The 17938-nt window shown below is 44.1% G+C and overlaps 1 protein-coding gene across 1 annotated transcript in view; it reads right to left on the bottom strand.

The window, feature by feature from the left end:
• The window catches only part of NR4A1 (nuclear receptor subfamily 4 group A member 1), a 43014-nt gene extending 30186 nt beyond the window's left edge, over window positions 1–12828 (bottom strand). Inside the window, exon 1 of the mRNA XM_070937823.1 lies at window positions 12669–12828. The gene's annotated coding sequence lies outside the window, so the exon portion shown is untranslated. The remainder of the gene's footprint in view (window positions 1–12668) is intronic.
• Between the last annotated feature and the right edge of the window lie 5110 nt (window positions 12829–17938).

Below are 17938 nucleotides of genomic sequence, written 5' to 3'. Positions count from 1 at the left end.
AGAAACTAAGAAATTGTGAGTTCTAATTCTGCTTTAGGCACAAAACCAATTCGGTGAGCTTGGGGCAGTCTATCTATCTATCTATCTATCTATCTATCTATCTATCTATCTATCTATTTATTTATATTTATATACCCACGTTATTATTTTTACAAACTACTCAAGGCGGCAAACACTAAAACTAAACTAAACCCTGCACACATTCACTGCTCTCATTTTCCCCACAGCAACAGGAACCGTGTGGGGAATGAGTGACTGGCCCAGAGGCGGGACTAGAATTCACGGTCTCCCACTTCTAGCGTGGTGCTTTAACCAGTAGACCAAACTGCCTCTCCTTTCATTTTCACTTCTGAAAACGTTGCTGAGAAAACTGCAGGCAATTGCCTGGAGTCAAAACTGACTTGAAGGGACAATTTCCTTTTCTGAGAGACAGTTTGGAGAATAGGTTAAAAACATCAGGACAGAAACCAAGATATCATGAGTTCTGCCTTAGGCATGAAGTCATCTGGGGGACTCTGAGCCAGACCCTCTCTCAGCCCCAGGTAGAACAGGCAAGGACAACCACTTCCAAAAAACATTGCCAAGAAAATGGCAGCGAGCTGTCCAGGCTGCCACCAGGAGTCAAGGCTGACTTGAAGAAACAAACAACAAAAATGCTCTTGCTGAATAGCATTGTCTTTTTTTTTTTTTTTGAGCAAGCATGCTGAGAAACAGGTTGGAAAGAGGCCTGGCCAAAAGGAAACTTGAGCTTACTGGCTCAACAGTTAGATGCAAAAGCCTCTTTGCAAAGTTTAGTTCAATCCCTAAAAAAAGTTTGCTCACTTCTGTAGACAGGAGTCTAGCCTCGGTCTAGCCTCTTTTATTCCTCCCCTTTCCAAATTCTCCTGCTCGGTGATACTGTTGTCTCGGAATGGAATTATGTGGGCCAAGCATAAAAGACACCGATAACTCAGCAGCTGGAAAGATTGATGGCTTTTCCTATTGTTAAAAATATTTTTGGCCTAGACAACCTCTGAGTTTGCTTAAAGGCCTCACATTTGTAAAACCGACTGCGTAACGAGATGCGTTTTTAAGGCAATGTTTGAGTCAAAGACCTGGCAAGAATCCCGGAGCAGCTGCTCTGAAGAATGTAACCATCTTTCCAACACTTCTCAAAGGCTGGGTTGTGTTAAGGGCAAACCCGAACATTTCATGAATGTGGAACTGAGGATGTCCCGTGGAGGATTTAATTTTTTCTTTTTAAAGGGTCAGATTGGTAAATAGGTTAACAGAGGATTCATGCTTGCAGCCTAGGGCTGTTCAGAAGAGCCCAGATTCCATCTGCCTGTTTCTTACACCAAGTACCAGCCAACTTTTTAGTCAAACATAATTGCATTCTGATACGGGCTTGTTTGTTCAGGATAATGTTAAAGGCTTTGAATTCTATTTAACTATAATTTGAAAAATAAACCGCAGTTGGTTGGCTAAGCCACAAATCATGGCCTGTAAATCACAATGGCTGGATTTGTTTATTTTGCTAAGAGAAAACCAAAGAAATAATATCTTGCCTCATTGTGATGTGCAAATTCAGGGACAGTATACTAGTGGTGGGTTGCCCCCAGTTCGGACCGGTTCGCAAGAACCGGTAGTAAAACTGGCAGGAGGCTCCGCCCACTGACCCCGACATCATCAGGAACATCATGCATGCTCACGTATGGCCCCATTGTGAACCGGTAGTAAAGGTAAGTAGAACCCACCCCTGCAGTATACTACCTAATGTTCATGGAGCCAAAGCCCTCCTAATGATGAATTCATAGAATATCAACTGGAAAGATCGATTTAGGTCACGAATCCAACTCTTTCCACAATACAGAAAGAGTCAATATTCCATCTCAGAACATCCTCCCTCACTCCTCATATAATCCTGAAATTGTTAATGATGACAATTTGTGCTGACTGGTGAATGATAGGATTTAAATGTGGATTTACTATCTAGTATTTTGATTTGGGTTATTATGGGACAAAATGGAGTCAATATGCCCTCCTGTTGTTCTGGAAAAAGAGCCCCTTGGAAGAAAGCCAAACCTGACGGAAAACAAGAAGCCACAAAACATTCTGCATGTTCACTTAGCCCCCAAACGGTAATGATGGCTTGGATTCCAGAAGAGAAAGAAAAATAGCCTCATAAAAGGCAAAATCAAACTCGGGAGAACCCCCCAAAGGGGTAAATGTCATGGCATACCTTCAGATGGCTTTAGTAGGAAATTCCACTGAAGTAAATAAGCATACTTGAAGGTGAACAGCCTGTGGCTTCCAGCCTCAGCAATGTCTGCGGGGGAGGTGAGAACTTCTTTAGGTGCATGGAAATGTGGCTTGCCACTCAGAGGAGGCAGGGGAAACCCACTTAGATCTCCGGGCCCAGATATCTCCTTTCTTCCCTTCAGTTCAAAGTAATTGACAGAACTGTCAATATGTACCTAACCCCTGGGGTTCCATTCCTAACCAACGTTCTGGAATGAAATGGAAAATCTTGTGTTAAAGAAGCATCACCAGACAAGTAGGAGCAAAATGAAAGGTGCACCCTGAATGCAGATCTATAGCCAGCAAACCAATCCAGCTGCCGATTAAATGATTTAAGACTTGTAGCCCTTGGCCCAATTTCATGGGGTCCTGGAGCTGACTTTAAAAACCCTTGACAAGACATCCGTTCAAACCTCTGATGAAAGATAGGTTTCTTCTCTGATCTTGAAAGACAGACAGAAAAAAAAGGGATGCGAGAAGAGAATATAAAATGTAGAAGGTTGAGTGGACCTTACTCATTGGGCTACATTTCTAGGTTTGCACAATATATTGAGCTACAACCAGGGTTATTTCAGCAAAACAGGTTAAGCATATTGTGTGAGCCCACTTAATAAGAGAAAGAAAGGAAGAACAGAAAAGAAAGACTGTTAGAATGAAAGCCTGGGTCTTGTAGTCTACTTTTGGCTCTACCTGGGCCCATTCAATTTGCCTGCCCTGTATTTTCCAAACAAATTCTCTGGTGGGAATGTGGTCCTCACTGCAAAAACAAAGGCAAACCAATAGAACCTGCAGCAGATAATTGCAGCCCAGAATGCTAATTCGATTCTAATTCCCCACCTGAGATTTCCCTCTCAAACACACAAATACAAAGTATTGTATGGCCACTAAATTTGCTCCATTCTCAATGGATGTTTAGTTTAAGTGTTCCTTTTCCTCCCTATTTAGGCATCTCTCTCTCTTTCCCTCCCCACTCCCCCCCTCTCAACTGCTGGTACAGACTTTGGGGTGCTTTCCGTGCTTTCTGATACATGGACAAACTATATACACGGTGCCTTTTGCAACCATTTAAAAGAATACTGGAAAGAAAGGGAGAATTTTTCGTAGCAATGGCAACAGTGCTGCGGAAAAACAGAAGGCTCTGAAAGCTATCTGACAATGTGTTTTAAAACTAAAGCCAACTGCAGTTCCACTCAAAGCAACAAAGCTATTGCTTTACCAGCCAGCAACACTGATGGAGCAGGTGGCGAGTCCCGAGAGACTGTGCTTTAACATCCCTGGCAGCGTCCTGGGCTGCCAATCATATCAAAATCATGCACTCTTCCAACAAGAACCCAGATCTGCAAAGCATTCTGGCACAACATGGATCCAAAGGAAAGCGGGTGTGCGAGTACATTTGCAAGACAACTCCCAGTTTCAGAGTGTTCTCTGCCATATCTTGGAACTGGCTGGCAAAGGTAATAAACACCATTGAATTGCCAAGTGCTTTTGGGACAGACACCAGCAACCATCTCAAAGTCCCTGCCTTACCATGCAACTTGCTGGGTTTTGTTGAAAAGGACTTCTGAATGAGACCCTTAAGCAGCAGAGCTAACAACATTGGCTTCTCGACCACCTGAAAGGATCCAGAAGTGGCATTTGAAAAATATTATCACTGCAGTGCTTAATTAAGAGGGTAAATTTAAATGTTGGGCAACTCGGTTCTTGGATGCATTGTTGATTAAGGACTATTTTCTTTCCTTCTAGACCTGCAATTTTAGTAGGGTAGTAGGAGGTTAAAGATCAGTCCTCTCTGCCTGCATCATTTCATTCCACCCCTCTCCTTCTGAGAGACCATGGAAGCACCATTACAAATGATCCCAAGGATTGCTATAAGGGACAGTTATTATTATCAGAAGACACATCCAATGGGGGAGTGTGACTTTCAACCTGGCCCTGACTACAACTGGAGGACCTGTGGGAGAAGAGAGGTTCCAACTGTCATGATTGCAGATTGCATTATTTTTTTCATGCTCCTTTTTTTCATGTTCTGGCATTTACAGGTGACTGGATAGATGCACTCAGTTCATCCAGGCTTTGTTTACTTCTGAGTGACTGAGAAAGTTAGTAGTAGAGTTTAATTCCTAAACATTAACCACTCAAAAGCAGTTTCTTCCCTAGAAAGGTGATCCTGACAGTCTTCTTCAAAGACAGCTGTTCTGCCTACTAGCCCTGTTGCTGATTGTGTCTGGCTCAACACAGCCTGATGTATGTTGAATTTGGAGTTTCAGATAGTCGACCCCCCGCCGCCCCACTCCTGCCAACAGTCCAGGTGCAGATCAGATTAGCTAGAAGACAAAGTCCTTCACACTTTCACTCTGGAGTGGAATGTGCCAAAGTGCTTGGAGTTCCTAACTGGAATTGTGGAGACTGATATTCTAGACAGTAACAAATATTTCTAGAGAAGAAAGTCCTTTTCAGGAAACGCAGTGGCTCACTTGGTTGAAGTGCAGCGAAGTGAATAGTTGTTTAAAAAGTAACAAACCAAAGACATTTCTTTTTGCAAAGCAGGGTTTTTCATCTTTGGAGACCAAAAGGTTCTATGGGGATCTAGAATTCATTTCTTTCAGGACAAAAATGCCAGGTTTAGGATGCTCCTCTTCGGGGGGAAAATTTTTTTTGGGCAAAAAGTTTAGTTTTGCAAACAAGTTTGTGAGATAGGTTAAGATGGAAGATAGCAAACAATTAGCCTCACTGGGCAAGTTTCATACTTTAATTTCTGGGCAGTGCCTAATGTTCTAAAGCAAAGGGAGTCTTAAACTTTCCAGTAACACTGACCATATTTCTCCAGAAGGCAGGCATTTGGCATTTTCTCATATTATGCTTGTGAGGAAATATGGTACGATGCAAGGGTGGGCTTCAAAAATTTTAGCAAGGGGTTTTCAGCCTGGTTGCTGGGTGGGCATGGCCATAGTGGGCGTGGCCTAGTTGGCCTCCTGCACCACGGCGGGGTGGTGGTGTTTTTGCCATCCCCGGGCTCTGGAGGCTTTCTTCAATCCTCTGGGAGGGCGAAAATGGCCTCCCCAGGCTCAAGAGGCCTTCTTCCAAACTTCCGGTAGGCCCATTTTTCACCCTCCCCGAGCCTCCACATTCGCTCTGCACTTACCTGCATCCAAAACGGGCTGCGTGGGGACTCCTGGGAGGGGCGGGGCAGGGTGGGCGGGGCAGGGCAGGGCCAGCCAGGAGTGGGATTTGAGGGTTCTCCGAACTGTACAGAATCTTAGCTAGAGGTTCTCCCAAACCCCTGCCAACCCCCAGCAGCCCACCCCTGTAAATGCCCATCGATTCTGACCAAATCCCAGCATGTAATGCTCCTTCACTTTAAAGAGAAGAAGCCCCTTAAAACATTTGGGTCTTACCCAGAAAAAGGGGAAAGATGTTTCTTTCTAATTCCATCAAGAGAGAAACAGAGGGGACTTTTCCTATCTTGATACCTGACCCCAGATGACTCCTGATTGTTTCAATAGTTCCGTCACTCTGGACAATGTTCATCTGTAGCCCGTGCATCCTGCCACGACAATTTTTATTGGCAGAAAACCAACACAATAGTAGAGCATCTTTCTTGGCCCAAGCTATCAGCCATAGGACAAGGTGTACTGGCAAATCGGCCGGGAGAACTGAATTGGAAGAATCCTTCCAAGAAAAGCAACAGGGGTAAGAGAAAGAAACCAGCTCTGCAAGAAAGGCATTTCTGTTTTGAGAACTCATTTAACATAACTATCTTTTGTTGTTGCTGAATCAGTTCATTGAAATGTCAAGTCCTTCTGTTTGAACAATTCCATTGTTCCTTTTTACATGGTGCCTTTCACAAGCGTTGGACTCCAGTTCCCATCATTTTCATTAGGAGTCCAACACCTCTGAAGGGCATCAAAATTGTGTATTGATTTGTGGAATATTCCTTGTTTCAACTCTGGGTTAAAACTGGTTCTTCTACTCAGAATGAATGCACCCTTAAATGAATTCATCCGTCCCAATAATACTGTGCAGCTTATTTAAATGTAAACCTGTCTCCTACTATTTTCTAGACCAGGGGTCTCCAACCTTGGCAATTTTAAGACTTGTGGACTTCAACGCCCAGAATTCCTCAGCCAGCAAGTCTTAAAATTGCCAAAGTTGGAGACTCCTGGTCTAGACTATACCTTCCATTGGTTGTAGAGTTGTCAACTCTTTTCTAAACTGTCAAGGTTATATGTTTTTTCCCCCCCAAATGAGATCTTTATTGTGGCATCCCACAGGCAGAAGTTCACATTTTAGTGTGCCCCTCCTATATTTTCCCCATAATCCTGCCTTGGACCTTTTTTTCATATCCAGGAAAAGGAGAAGGAACAGCTGTGCCATGCCCTTTGATTGGTAGTGACAAAAGCTCTCCATCTGGAAGCACAACTGACTTAGAATCAAGCCAAACCCCCACCGAAAGCCGAATAAAATCATATTGTTCTTTCCTTAAAAATGTGACATGCCATTTCAAATAAAAACTTAAGCCCAATGGCTAAGAAAAATATTTGAGTTTGGCCAGAATGTTGTAGCTGCAGTTATTTCCAAGGGTTTTCCCTTCTGGAAAGAATGTCTAGTATGTCCTCTTTCCCCAAAACAGAAGGGCTCATGGATGAAACATGTTCCTCTTGGAAGAAGAGCTTCCCTTCAGCAAGGTAAAACCTGTTTTTTGCCCCCTACTCTGTCCCCCCCTTTTATCAGGTGCAGGTGCACTGAACACCTTGGGCACCAGCCATCTGGCTGCCTTCCAGCCACGGTGGAGGACTAATGCCTGCAGCTGGTTCCAATCTACAGAGGCTGGGCTGGGAACTGCTAGCGGAGGTTTGGCAGCCAACATGCTACGCGCACACATGTTTGTGTTTCAGAGGAAGCCAAACCCACAGGGGCGTCAAAGTGCTAAGGGTGCCCCACCCACTACTGAACGTCAGCAGCTGGACAAGCAAGCACTCCGCGTCAGCAGCTCTTGAAGGCAGATGCCAGGGGCTCTTTATAGGCCAGGTAGGGAATCCATCTGAAATTAAGGAACTTCCCTCGTCAGCCCCTAAACCACATATTTCCAGTCAACACTGAGAAGAGAATCCCTGAGTCCCAGTATGGCCAATTCTAAAATAAAATAAGGTAAAAATACATTTCAACGCACCAAAAGAAATGCTGGCCATGTTTTCACTATTTTAATTCCCTAATAAAAAGAGGTTCCTTTTGCCAAGGGAGAGCTCCATCAAACTAAGTGATTATGTGGTTTTGGATTAGAGAAGTGTCACTTGCCTATCACTTATGTTAGTCTGTTTTAGAGCCTGGTGGCGCAGTGGACTAAACTACTGTTAAAGTAGTATTTAGCTGCCAGCTGCCTGCAATTACTGCGAGTTCAATTCTCACCAGGCTCAAGGTTGACTCAGCCTTCCATCCTTCCGAGGTAGGTAAAATGAGGACCCGGTTTGTGGGGGCAATAAGCTGACTTGTATAAAATAGAACACTGCTTAGAGGGGGCCAAAAAGCCCTACTAAGCAGGTATATACAAAAGTATGAAGGCTATTGCTTAAAAGCATTGTAAGCCGCCCTGAGTCTCCGGAGAAGGGCAGCATATAAATCAAACTAACTAATCAATCAATCCATCAATCAATCCATCAATCAATCAATCCATCAATCAATAAAGCCTGGAGTGCAAATACAATCCTATAAGGATCAGAAATCAGCTTATGGGAATTGTCACTGAGGGGACCCTATTAGTTATGACATCCAATTCTCTATATACCACTTAACAAGCAGGTTCCTCTTAATGCAATGATTTTTTGTTGCTAAATAGAGCAAAGTAGGATGGAGGCATAAGGCTGCATTTCTGCTGTTGAAAATAAATATTCATGGCTTGAAGAGACCTTCAAGAAAAGCACACACCCCCTACCCTTCCATCCTTGCCTTTAGTGAAATAATTATTGTATAGCTTTTAAAAAAGATATTTTATGGTGGACATATCCAAACATTTAATCTCAAATGGCAAGGGTAGAAGCAACAGCTGTAATCTATGTTTTTCTTTATCCTTTGTGCTAAATTATAATGTAGACAAATCCAAATGCTGTAAACCCCAAATCTGTAAATAATGGTTTATAGCTTAGTTCTATGTATGAGTCAGACCTATGACAATCAACAAACAATTAAAACGAACAATGACTAGAGCCAGCTGCATGGCTTGGGCCAGTCACTTTCTCTCAGCCCTAGGAAGGAGGCAATGACAAATCACTTCCGAAAAACTGTAGGGACTTGTCCAGGCCATCTCTGAGAATTGGACATGCTTGAACGGGAGGAAAAAAATGACCAGAGAAACCTGTGAATTTAGTTTAAGGATCCATCTACAACCTATAATTTCTTAGCATTCTGAAGTCCATATTCTGAGTGCATAATTCTTGCTTAACAATTTCCAGCAAGATTAATAAAGCAGAGTGACAGAATTTTGATTATTTGTTACTTTAGTCAATGCATTCAAAACAGCTATAATGCTTATTAATAAATTAACTAATATTGTCAAAAAGCATTTCACGGGAAATAGCCATGTTAAAAGACACTAAAAGCTTACTGCTCAATTCTAATTTCAGCCTTAACTATTTCACTGGACAGTGAAGCCACATAGCTTCAAGCTTGATTTCTTAGCCACAAGGATTATGGATTCCATGTTTTAACCATGAAAGAAAAGCATATAGTAATCACACCAAAAGAGGAAGCTCAGATTAAGCTCACCTAGGATGACTGCAGGAGCAGTTAACACACCCAGCCTGACTGACATCTCAAGCAGACTGTTCACTAGATGGGTGGCACGGTAAGAAAAGTGGAGTGCTCAGAACTATTACATAAAAAGATATTCTAGCCCTTTGAAGCACAGCCAAGATCATCAACCAGAGCCACGTGGCAATTGGAACTGCAATTCCAGTAAGAGAAGCAGGTTGCACTCTAGAAAGATGCCTAGCTTGTCAATCAACTACACACCACACATATACATACACCCACACAAACACATCAGTGACATTTAAAGACTACAAGCCTAAGCCCACACAAGTGGACTCTGTCCAACTGAATTCAGCAGGACTTCCTTCCAAGTAAATAGTCTTAATTTAATTGCCAATTAATTGGCTTAATTCAGAAGTGAATGCCATGGAACAAAACTAGCTTGACTTCCAAACAGAGGGCAAAGAGGAGAACTGTTTTAAGAAAGTGTTTTACTGTCCTCATCAAGCACATCGCTCTCGGAAGTATTTAGAATGTATCACAACCTGATTCTTGATGGTCTAACTCCAACACAAAGTGGGCTTATGCAATAAGTCTATGATGTATAAACAAAGAATTTGATTTAGGGACACTTAGTTTCACCCCAAGGACTAAATAAATTTATTTATTGTGTATACTAGTTAACTCCATTCACACATGTAGCCCCCAACAGGGTCTTACAAGTCTCTTTGTCTAAACCAGGGGTGTCAAGCTCACATCATCACGGCGTCGTCATGTGACATATCAGGACTTTTCCCTCTTTCGCTAAACCGGGTGTGGGCCAGTGGTGAGATTCAGCCGGTTCTCTCCGGATCGCGCGGATCGGTAGTGGCAACTGCGGGAGGCTCCGCCCACCTGCCCGGATGTAATGCATGACTACTGCACATGCGTAGAAGGCGCTCACATTTGTGAACTGGTAGGGAAGGTAAGTGAATCCCACCTCTGGTGTGGGCATGGCTAGTGTGTGATGCACCCAGCCCACGGGTCAGGAATTTGACAGCCCTGCTCTAAACTCTATCCAAGCGGTGCTGGGTGACTAGCTGACTGCCCACCATATTTAATTCATTTGTAGGAAAGGGAGAAATGAAACCTCCTCCTTTCTCAGCAGAATAATTTTTGAGCAATCTTCTTCCAAGTGTGGATGAGGTCTCGGGTCTGCAGGCTTCAAAGGAAAAGGAAATGGACACTGAAGTTTGTAGCAGAGCATTTTTTTTTAGAAATTAGATCCCAACCCATAGGCTTCCATCAGCATAATTCAATGCAAGTATTCAGCCAGGACACATTATCTTATCAAGTCTCGAAGATGCAATGCCATCAAAGCTTCCGAATTCTAATGCCACAGTCTGGTAGGTAGGCATTGCATTGGTGAAGGCTGTTCTAACCCCTAATAACCCCAAAGAACAAAACTGATCTGTAAAGATCCAGCCAGGTGCCCATCTAAGGATTAAAATGCGGGAAACCAGGCAGATGCCTTCCCACAATTCCCTAAATAACAAAAGCACCCGTAAAATGTCTGTGGAGATCCTCAGTCATCCAGGTGGTCCTCGACTTACAACAGTTCATTTAACGACCGTTCAAAGTTACAATGGCACTGAAAAATGTGACTCATGACCATTTTTCACAGTTACGACCTTTGAAACATCCCCATAGTCACGTGATCAAAATTCAGATGTTTGGCAACTGGTTTGTACTTATGACTGTTGCTGTGTCCCAAAGTCACGTGATCCCCTTTTGCAACCTTCTGACAAGCGAAGTCAATGGGGAAGCCAGATTCACTTAACAATCAGGTTACTAACTTATCAACTGCAGCTATTCACTTAACAACCGTGGCAAGGAAGGTCTCGTAAAAAGGAGCAAAATTCGCTTAACAAATGTCTCACTTAACAACAGAAATTTTGAGCTCAATTGTAGTCATAAGTCGAGGACTACCTGTAGTTGTCTCAAAAGTGCTTTTTCAAAAGGCAACTGGACCCCTTTTAGATAGAGAGGATCCTTGGTTTGAAAGAGGTGTAAAAGAGGGCATTTATGTTGAGCAACCTTCTCTCAACAGAGAGGGAGGGATAACATACTACCTATCTCCAGTCTAAGAATTGAGGCCTTTGAACTATGGTGCTGGAGAAGACTCCTGCGAGTCCCTTGGACTGCAAGGTGATCAAACCAGTCAGTCCTAGAGGAGATCAACCCTGACTACTCTTTAGAAGGCCAGATCCTGAAGATGAAACTCAAGTACTTTGGCCACCTAATGAGAAGGAAGGACTCACTGGAGAAGAGCCTAATGCTGGGAAAGATTGAGGGCAAAAGAAGAAGGGGACGACAGAGAATGAGGTGGCTGGATGGAATCACTGAAGCGGTCAGCATGAGCTTAAATGGACTCCGGGGGATGGTAGAGGACAGGAAGTCCTGGAGGAAAGTTGTCCATGGGGTCGTGATGGATCGGACATGACTTCGCAACTAACAACAATCTCCAGTCTACAACTTGTAGTGTCAAGAAAAACCCACAACCAATTACATCCTGAGGGCAAAGATAAACCCCCACAGAGAGCGCTAAGGGACCAGTTGAACTGCAAAACAATACAACCCTTCCATTATTTTCTCAGAAGCTTATCTGACCATCTCCGACATTGTTAGCGACCATTAAAGGTCTTCCTTTGATGACGTTTGGCTTCTCATCCATGAAGATCGTTCTTGGATGAGAAGCGAAACGTCTTTCAAAGAAAAAGCAAGAAAGTCCGGTTGCCTCCTGAAAAAAAAAAAGCACCTTTGGGTTCTCTTCCTCGAAGGGGAAACAACAACAACAACAACAACAACCGGGTCCAATCGCCTTTTGAAAAAGCACTTTTGGCGCGCCTATCAAAGCCGCCCGGCCGTATTAAGCACTCAGCCTCCAGGCAGGGTAACTTGGATCATCTACTACGCCAACCCGCACAATGGAGCGTCTCTCAGGGTTGTAAAAGAACGGAGGACAAGACCAGGCGGCTCCCTGCTTCGCCTCCTCTGCATTTCCCTCCAGGGTACCAACTTTCAAGTTTGGCGCCGCCCTGAAGGCTTTAAAAAAGGATGGAGGAAATCCGGAGCCCAAGGGGGGGAGGGGGGAGAGACTTGGATTTCCGACAGACAGACCTGCCGGCTGGTGGGTTTAAAAGGGGTGTGTATGTGTATGTATATGTATATATATATTTTTTAATTTGATTTATATGCCGCCCTTCTCCGAAGACTCAGGGCGGCTTACAATGTGCTCAGCAATAGCCTTCATCCTTTTGTATATTTATACAAAGTCAGCTTATTGCCCCCACAAACTGGGTCCTCAATTTACCTACCTTAGAAAGGATGGAAGGCTGAGTCAACCTTGAGCCTGGCGAGATTCGAACCTGCAGTAATTGCAGGCAGCTGGTTTTAATAAGCAGCTTAATAACAGGGTGCCTTAAACCCCTGTACTACCAAGGCTCATATGTATATGTATATGTATATGTATATGTATATGTATATCATATGTATATGTATATGTATATCATATGTGTGTGTGTGTGTGTGTGTGTGTGTGTGTGTGTGCGACCACGCCGTGTAGGGACGGGCATCGCCCGGGCGCGCGTCCCTTCACTTCTCACCTGCTGCACGTCCTTCTCCATCGCCGTCCCCGCAGCGCCGGTTCTCGGCTTCCTCGCCGGGGAAAGCGGCCCGGAAGCGGCCTCCGGGGCCCTGACCTCCCCAAGCATTGTGAGCCGGGCCAGCCAGCCGGTCGTCCTTCTCGCCCACTTCCGCGCCGAAGACGACAATCGCCCCCCACCCGTCCACCACCACCACAAGGCTGCTCTCCCCATCCGCCCGCGGCTTTATTTTCTTGCAAACTCCGCCCTTTCGGCCCCGGCCAGGAAGGAGTCTCCGTGACGTCAAAGCCCAGACCCGATTGACGTCGTCGGAATCCCAGCCATCAATGGGGGGCTAAAAATAGACGCCTCCGAGCCCAAAATACACGCCCTGGTGCGCGCAGCGGCTCCCCTCCCTCCGGTGCAGTAAGCTTTTTTTTTTTCCCCCCGGCTCCGCGACAAGAATCCGCGGCGAGTGGAAAGAAAAAGGTTTTCCCATTTCCGAGCTAGCCCCGAGGCCAAAGAGGTGGGCTGCCCGGGGTTGACGAGGCCGCCGTGGGAGGATCGCGCTGTCGTGAGCGTGACGTTCCCGTCGCCTGGTTAGATCAAAAGGGTCAGGTTTCGTTCCCTTCCCCTCCAATATGAGCAGGGAGGGGAGGAAAAAAAGAAATCCTTCCGTTATGCAATTGTCCCAAGGAAGAGTTCCGGCGATCTCGAAAGCATGCAGGACTCCTTGTGACATGTTAGCTGATGCTTAATAAAGTATTCATTAATTAATACAGTATTATCCAATTGTGGATTCTCCATTATCTCCCCCCCCCCACCCCTTTTAATCGGTCAGTACGAAAGCCACTGAATTTTTAGGTTCTTTTAAGGTCTGGAAGTGATTTGTGTTTTCGGCTCTCTTGAAACATCTAGGGGTAGTCCTCAACTCAGGGGTGAAATCCAGCAGGTTCTGACAGGTTCTGGAGAACCGGTAGCGGCAATTTTGAGTAGTTTAGAGAACCAGCGAATACCACCTCTGGCTGGCCCCAGAGTGGGGTGGGAATGGAGATTTTGTAATATCCTTCCCCCAGGAATGGGGAGGGAATGGAGATTTTGCAATATCTTTCCTCCAGGAGTGGGGTAGGGATGGGGATTTTGCAGTATCCTTCCCCTGGAGTGGGGTGGGAATGGAGATTTTGCAGTATCCTTTCCCTGCCTCGCCTACCAAGCCACGCCCACCAAGCCACACCACACCTACCAAGCCACGCCCACAGAACCGGTAGTAAAAAAAATTTGAATTTCACCACTACCTCAACTTACGACCATAATTGAGCGCAACATTTCTGTTGCTAAGTGAGACATTGGTTAAGGGAATTTTGCCGACATTTTGCGACTTTTCTTGCCACATTTGTTAAGTGAATCACTGCAGTTGTTAAATTAGTAACACAACGGTTGTTAAGTGAATGGGGGGGGTTGTCAGAAGGTTGCAAAAGGGGATCACGACCCCAGCACACTGCCACCATCATAAATGTGAGGCAGTTGTCAAGCATCCGACTAAATCACGTGACCATGGGGATGCTGCAACGGTCATAAGTGTGAAAAATGGTCATGTCACTTTTTTCAGTTTCATTGCTAATTTCAATGATCACTAAGCGAACTGTTGTAAGTTGAGGACTACCTGTGTTTAGCCTTCCAAAGACAGTAGTAAATGGACATCACAAAAGAGGACAAAAGGGTCCTTCCCTACAGAAGGAACTGGGGTATTCTTTCATAGAAAGAGGATCAGCTCCTTTGAAGGGAACTAAGCAATGGTGAAATCTAAAATTTGTTACTACCGGTTCTGTGGGCGTGGCTTGGTGATGGTGGGGTAATGTGACTGGCTGGGTGTGGCCAATTTTTTTTTTTTTTACTTTTAAAACCATTTTTTCTACAACCTCTTCGGCAAAGAGGTTGTAAAAAAATGCTTTCAAAAGGTTCTGACGATCCCAGCTGAGTTGCCTGATTGGCAGAGGCATTTTTAAAAACTCAGCTTGGATCATCAGAGACATTTAAAAGAAAAATAAGTTTTTTTTCTTTTAAATGCCTCTGACGATCCAAGTTGAGCTTTCTAAAAAGCCTCTGCCGATCAGGCAACTCAGCTTGGATCGTCAGTGGCATTTAAAAGAAAAAAAGGGGTTTTTTTTCTTTTAAAAGCCTTTGACAATCCCAGCTGAGCCACACGATCATCAGAGGCTTTTTTTTTACGCCAAAGAGGTTGTAGAAAAAATGCTTTTAAAAATAATAAAAAAAAAAGCCTCTGATGATTGTGCGGATCAGCTGGGCATGGGGGTGGGGGTGCAGGTTTTTTGCTACCGGTTCTCCGAACCACCCTTCTCCATCACTACCGGATCAGATGATCCGGTCCGAACCGGGAGCATTTCACCCCTGGAACTAAGTCACACATCTCATTGCAAACAAGTGCACATCTATCTGTTTGGGAGTTGTGGGATTTTCTCCTGAGTACCTCATGGCATAGAAACCAGAAGGAAGACTAGAATCCTTGGCACTTCAGCAGCACAATTAGGGATTTGTGAAAGCAAAGGCTGATTTTTAATGTGCACGGGTCAGGGGTTTTCAAACATTGGGGGATAACAAGCAACTTTAGAGGAAGGGGGCACACAATTTTTAAAAACCTAATGAAGCTTGTGTAGCAAAGTGGCAGCACTGCCAAAAATCTTCCTGGCTTGCTTGTACAAGCTGTAGCCAAGACAAAAACTACCGTAATACATAAAATTACTTTTGAAAGATGGCTAAGCCCCAGAATCTAGCTGTCCATCAAAGCCAATCACAGCAGCTTATTTACTATTTAGTTTCTTTTTTGAGTAGGGTGTCACACACATTCATATTAAAGGGTCATAATTGGAGACCCTCTGGCATAGATATTACAATGGAGAATCCAGATGATGAGCATCACATCAACACCTGGCTCAATTCAAATTTATCTAGGTGTTGGTTATTACCTTTAAAGCCCTACATGGCTTAGGGCCAGGTTATCTTCGAGACCACCTTTTGCTGATGGCTCCCAGCGACCGGTAAGATCCCACAGAGTTGGTCTCCTCCGGGTCCCGTCAGCTAAATAATGCGGGCTGGCGGGCCCACGGGGGAGGGCCTTCTCTGTGGCTGCCCCAGCTCTCTGGAACCAATTACCTCCTGAGGTCTGGACCATCCCCACCCTATTAGCCTTCCGAAAAGCGGTGAAGACCTGGCTTTTCTGGCAGGCCTGGGGCCGTTGATCTCACTCTTGTGATCTGGCGAGATCCAACCATGAATGGCATGAATGAGTTTTTAATGTTTTTAATGTTTTTAATTTTTAAATGTGTTTTATAATGATTTTTAAAAATATATTGTGAGCCGCCCTGAGCCTTTGGAGAGGGGCGGCATATAAATTGAATTAATTAAATTAAATTAAATTAAATCTACTCTTGACCATTTCCTCACTGGAGATTTCTACCAGCTGATAGTACTGTCCAGGAATGGTTTTGGAAACAAATAAACTATTTGCAGATGTTTGCATGTGCAGTCTTTCATTTTTATCAGTTTTTTAAATACTAAAATTCTGGAATTTCAAAATGCCAGACTGTGATATAGTAATTCAGATTCCGTACTTGTGAATTACAGTATTCTACACTTTGTTTTCAGAACAGAAGATCCTCTTATACTCATATAGTGTCAAGCAATCATCCTGCAATCACATACCTCTTTTACCCAGTACCTCTCACCGATATTGAAGATTTATGTTTATTCCCACCCCTAATGTGCTGTGCCTAAAATGCTCACTAAAAGCAATTAATACAATCTCATGAAGTCCTCTGATGGTACTATCTTGCTATATCAAAATGAACCACGGTAACAAGAGTAATGGAGGAAAAGCCATAATTAACCAGCCAGCAATTGGCAATGAGGGAAAATTAAAGAGATGCTATTCAAAAGCATTTAAAAGGGAATTAACCACTAAGTTCCAGGCCTGGATCGTCAAGAAGTCATAAACAGTTTAACTCTGCAAACTTTGAAAGAGGCATTTATGGATTGAAATTGACTTCTCAGTAAACACGACAGGAGCATCTGGGTTGAATGGAAAATACATCGTTGAATAATACAATACTGTAATAAATGTACTGAGGACTGCTATTCAATTTCACTTTCAGCTAATTGTAGGAGGATTTCAATAATACCAAAAACGTTCCCGTATAAAAACAGCTTTATTGCACAGAGCACCACAGACAATCACAGCCTTATGATTCTTATTTGGAGGGTTAAGACCTGTGATCAAAGCCAGCCCAGGTTATTTTGCAGCATAAAGTGAGGGACCTGATGCTTCTGCTCTTCCCTTACGCATAGAAGTTGAATAAATGGCCAGTTGAGTCTTGTTTCCAGTGACAGGCATGTGTCTTCCATCAACAATAAGGATGTTGTGACCTAGGCCCAAGTAGTTATTACCAGACACAATCAGTCCTAAACAAACATATTTTATTAGAACAGCTGAGAATTACTTCATTCTCAGCTTAGTCCAAATTAATTCCAAAACAAATTCTTCATAAACAGTCCTTCGGCCTTATCACCAATCTTTGGCATCCTGCCAAAGGCTTTTCTTAACAAAACCCCACGAAGTTCAGAAGCAAGAGATGCCCTTGCTGCTCTTTTAAGCCTTTTGGGAGGGGCCAATCATCTCCTGGCCTTACTCCCAAGTCGTTCTTTTTGCTTTAGCTGCTCTTGCCTTCTGGCAGCTCTTCGCAAGCGTGCACTAGGAACAGGCTCCTCCTGTTCCTCTGCCTCTCTGCTATCCGCCTCCAGAAGCTCCGGAGTCAGCGCATTGCTCCCAGATGGCCCTGGTCCCATCTTTGCCTCCGACACAGAGCCCTCTTCTGGGCCTTTCCCTGACTCCAGGACTGGCCCATTGTCCTCCCCAGCCTCCTCACTGCCCGATTCCGCTGCCAGCTCCCCAGGCTGCTGATGGACCACAACAAAGGATAAAACATATTCCCCAAGAATCTATCTGCCTATCTATCTATCTATCTATCTATCTATCTATCTATCTATCTATCTATCTATCTATCATCACCGATACTGCACAATCTATGCAAAAAATGAAAAGGGGAAAAAAAATCAGTGGTATCCCTCTTTTTCTTGGGATGCGCCTCAGGTAATTTTTCTTTATTTTTGCAAACACTTTGTTTCATTCTTTGCACTTCTCATACATGCTAAAATGACTTCTGTTGATCTATTATCCCACCTGGCCTTGAATTTGCAATTGTGAACTGCTGAAGTGA

Source organism: Pituophis catenifer, unplaced genomic scaffold (genome assembly GCF_029215685.1).
Source record: "Pituophis catenifer annectens isolate HBS135680 unplaced genomic scaffold, rPitCat1.0.hap2 SCAF_2, whole genome shotgun sequence".
NCBI lineage: Eukaryota > Metazoa > Chordata > Lepidosauria > Squamata > Colubridae > Pituophis > Pituophis catenifer.
Note: the sequence above shows the minus strand (reverse complement) of the source record. Positions and strands in the feature narration are given on the sequence as shown.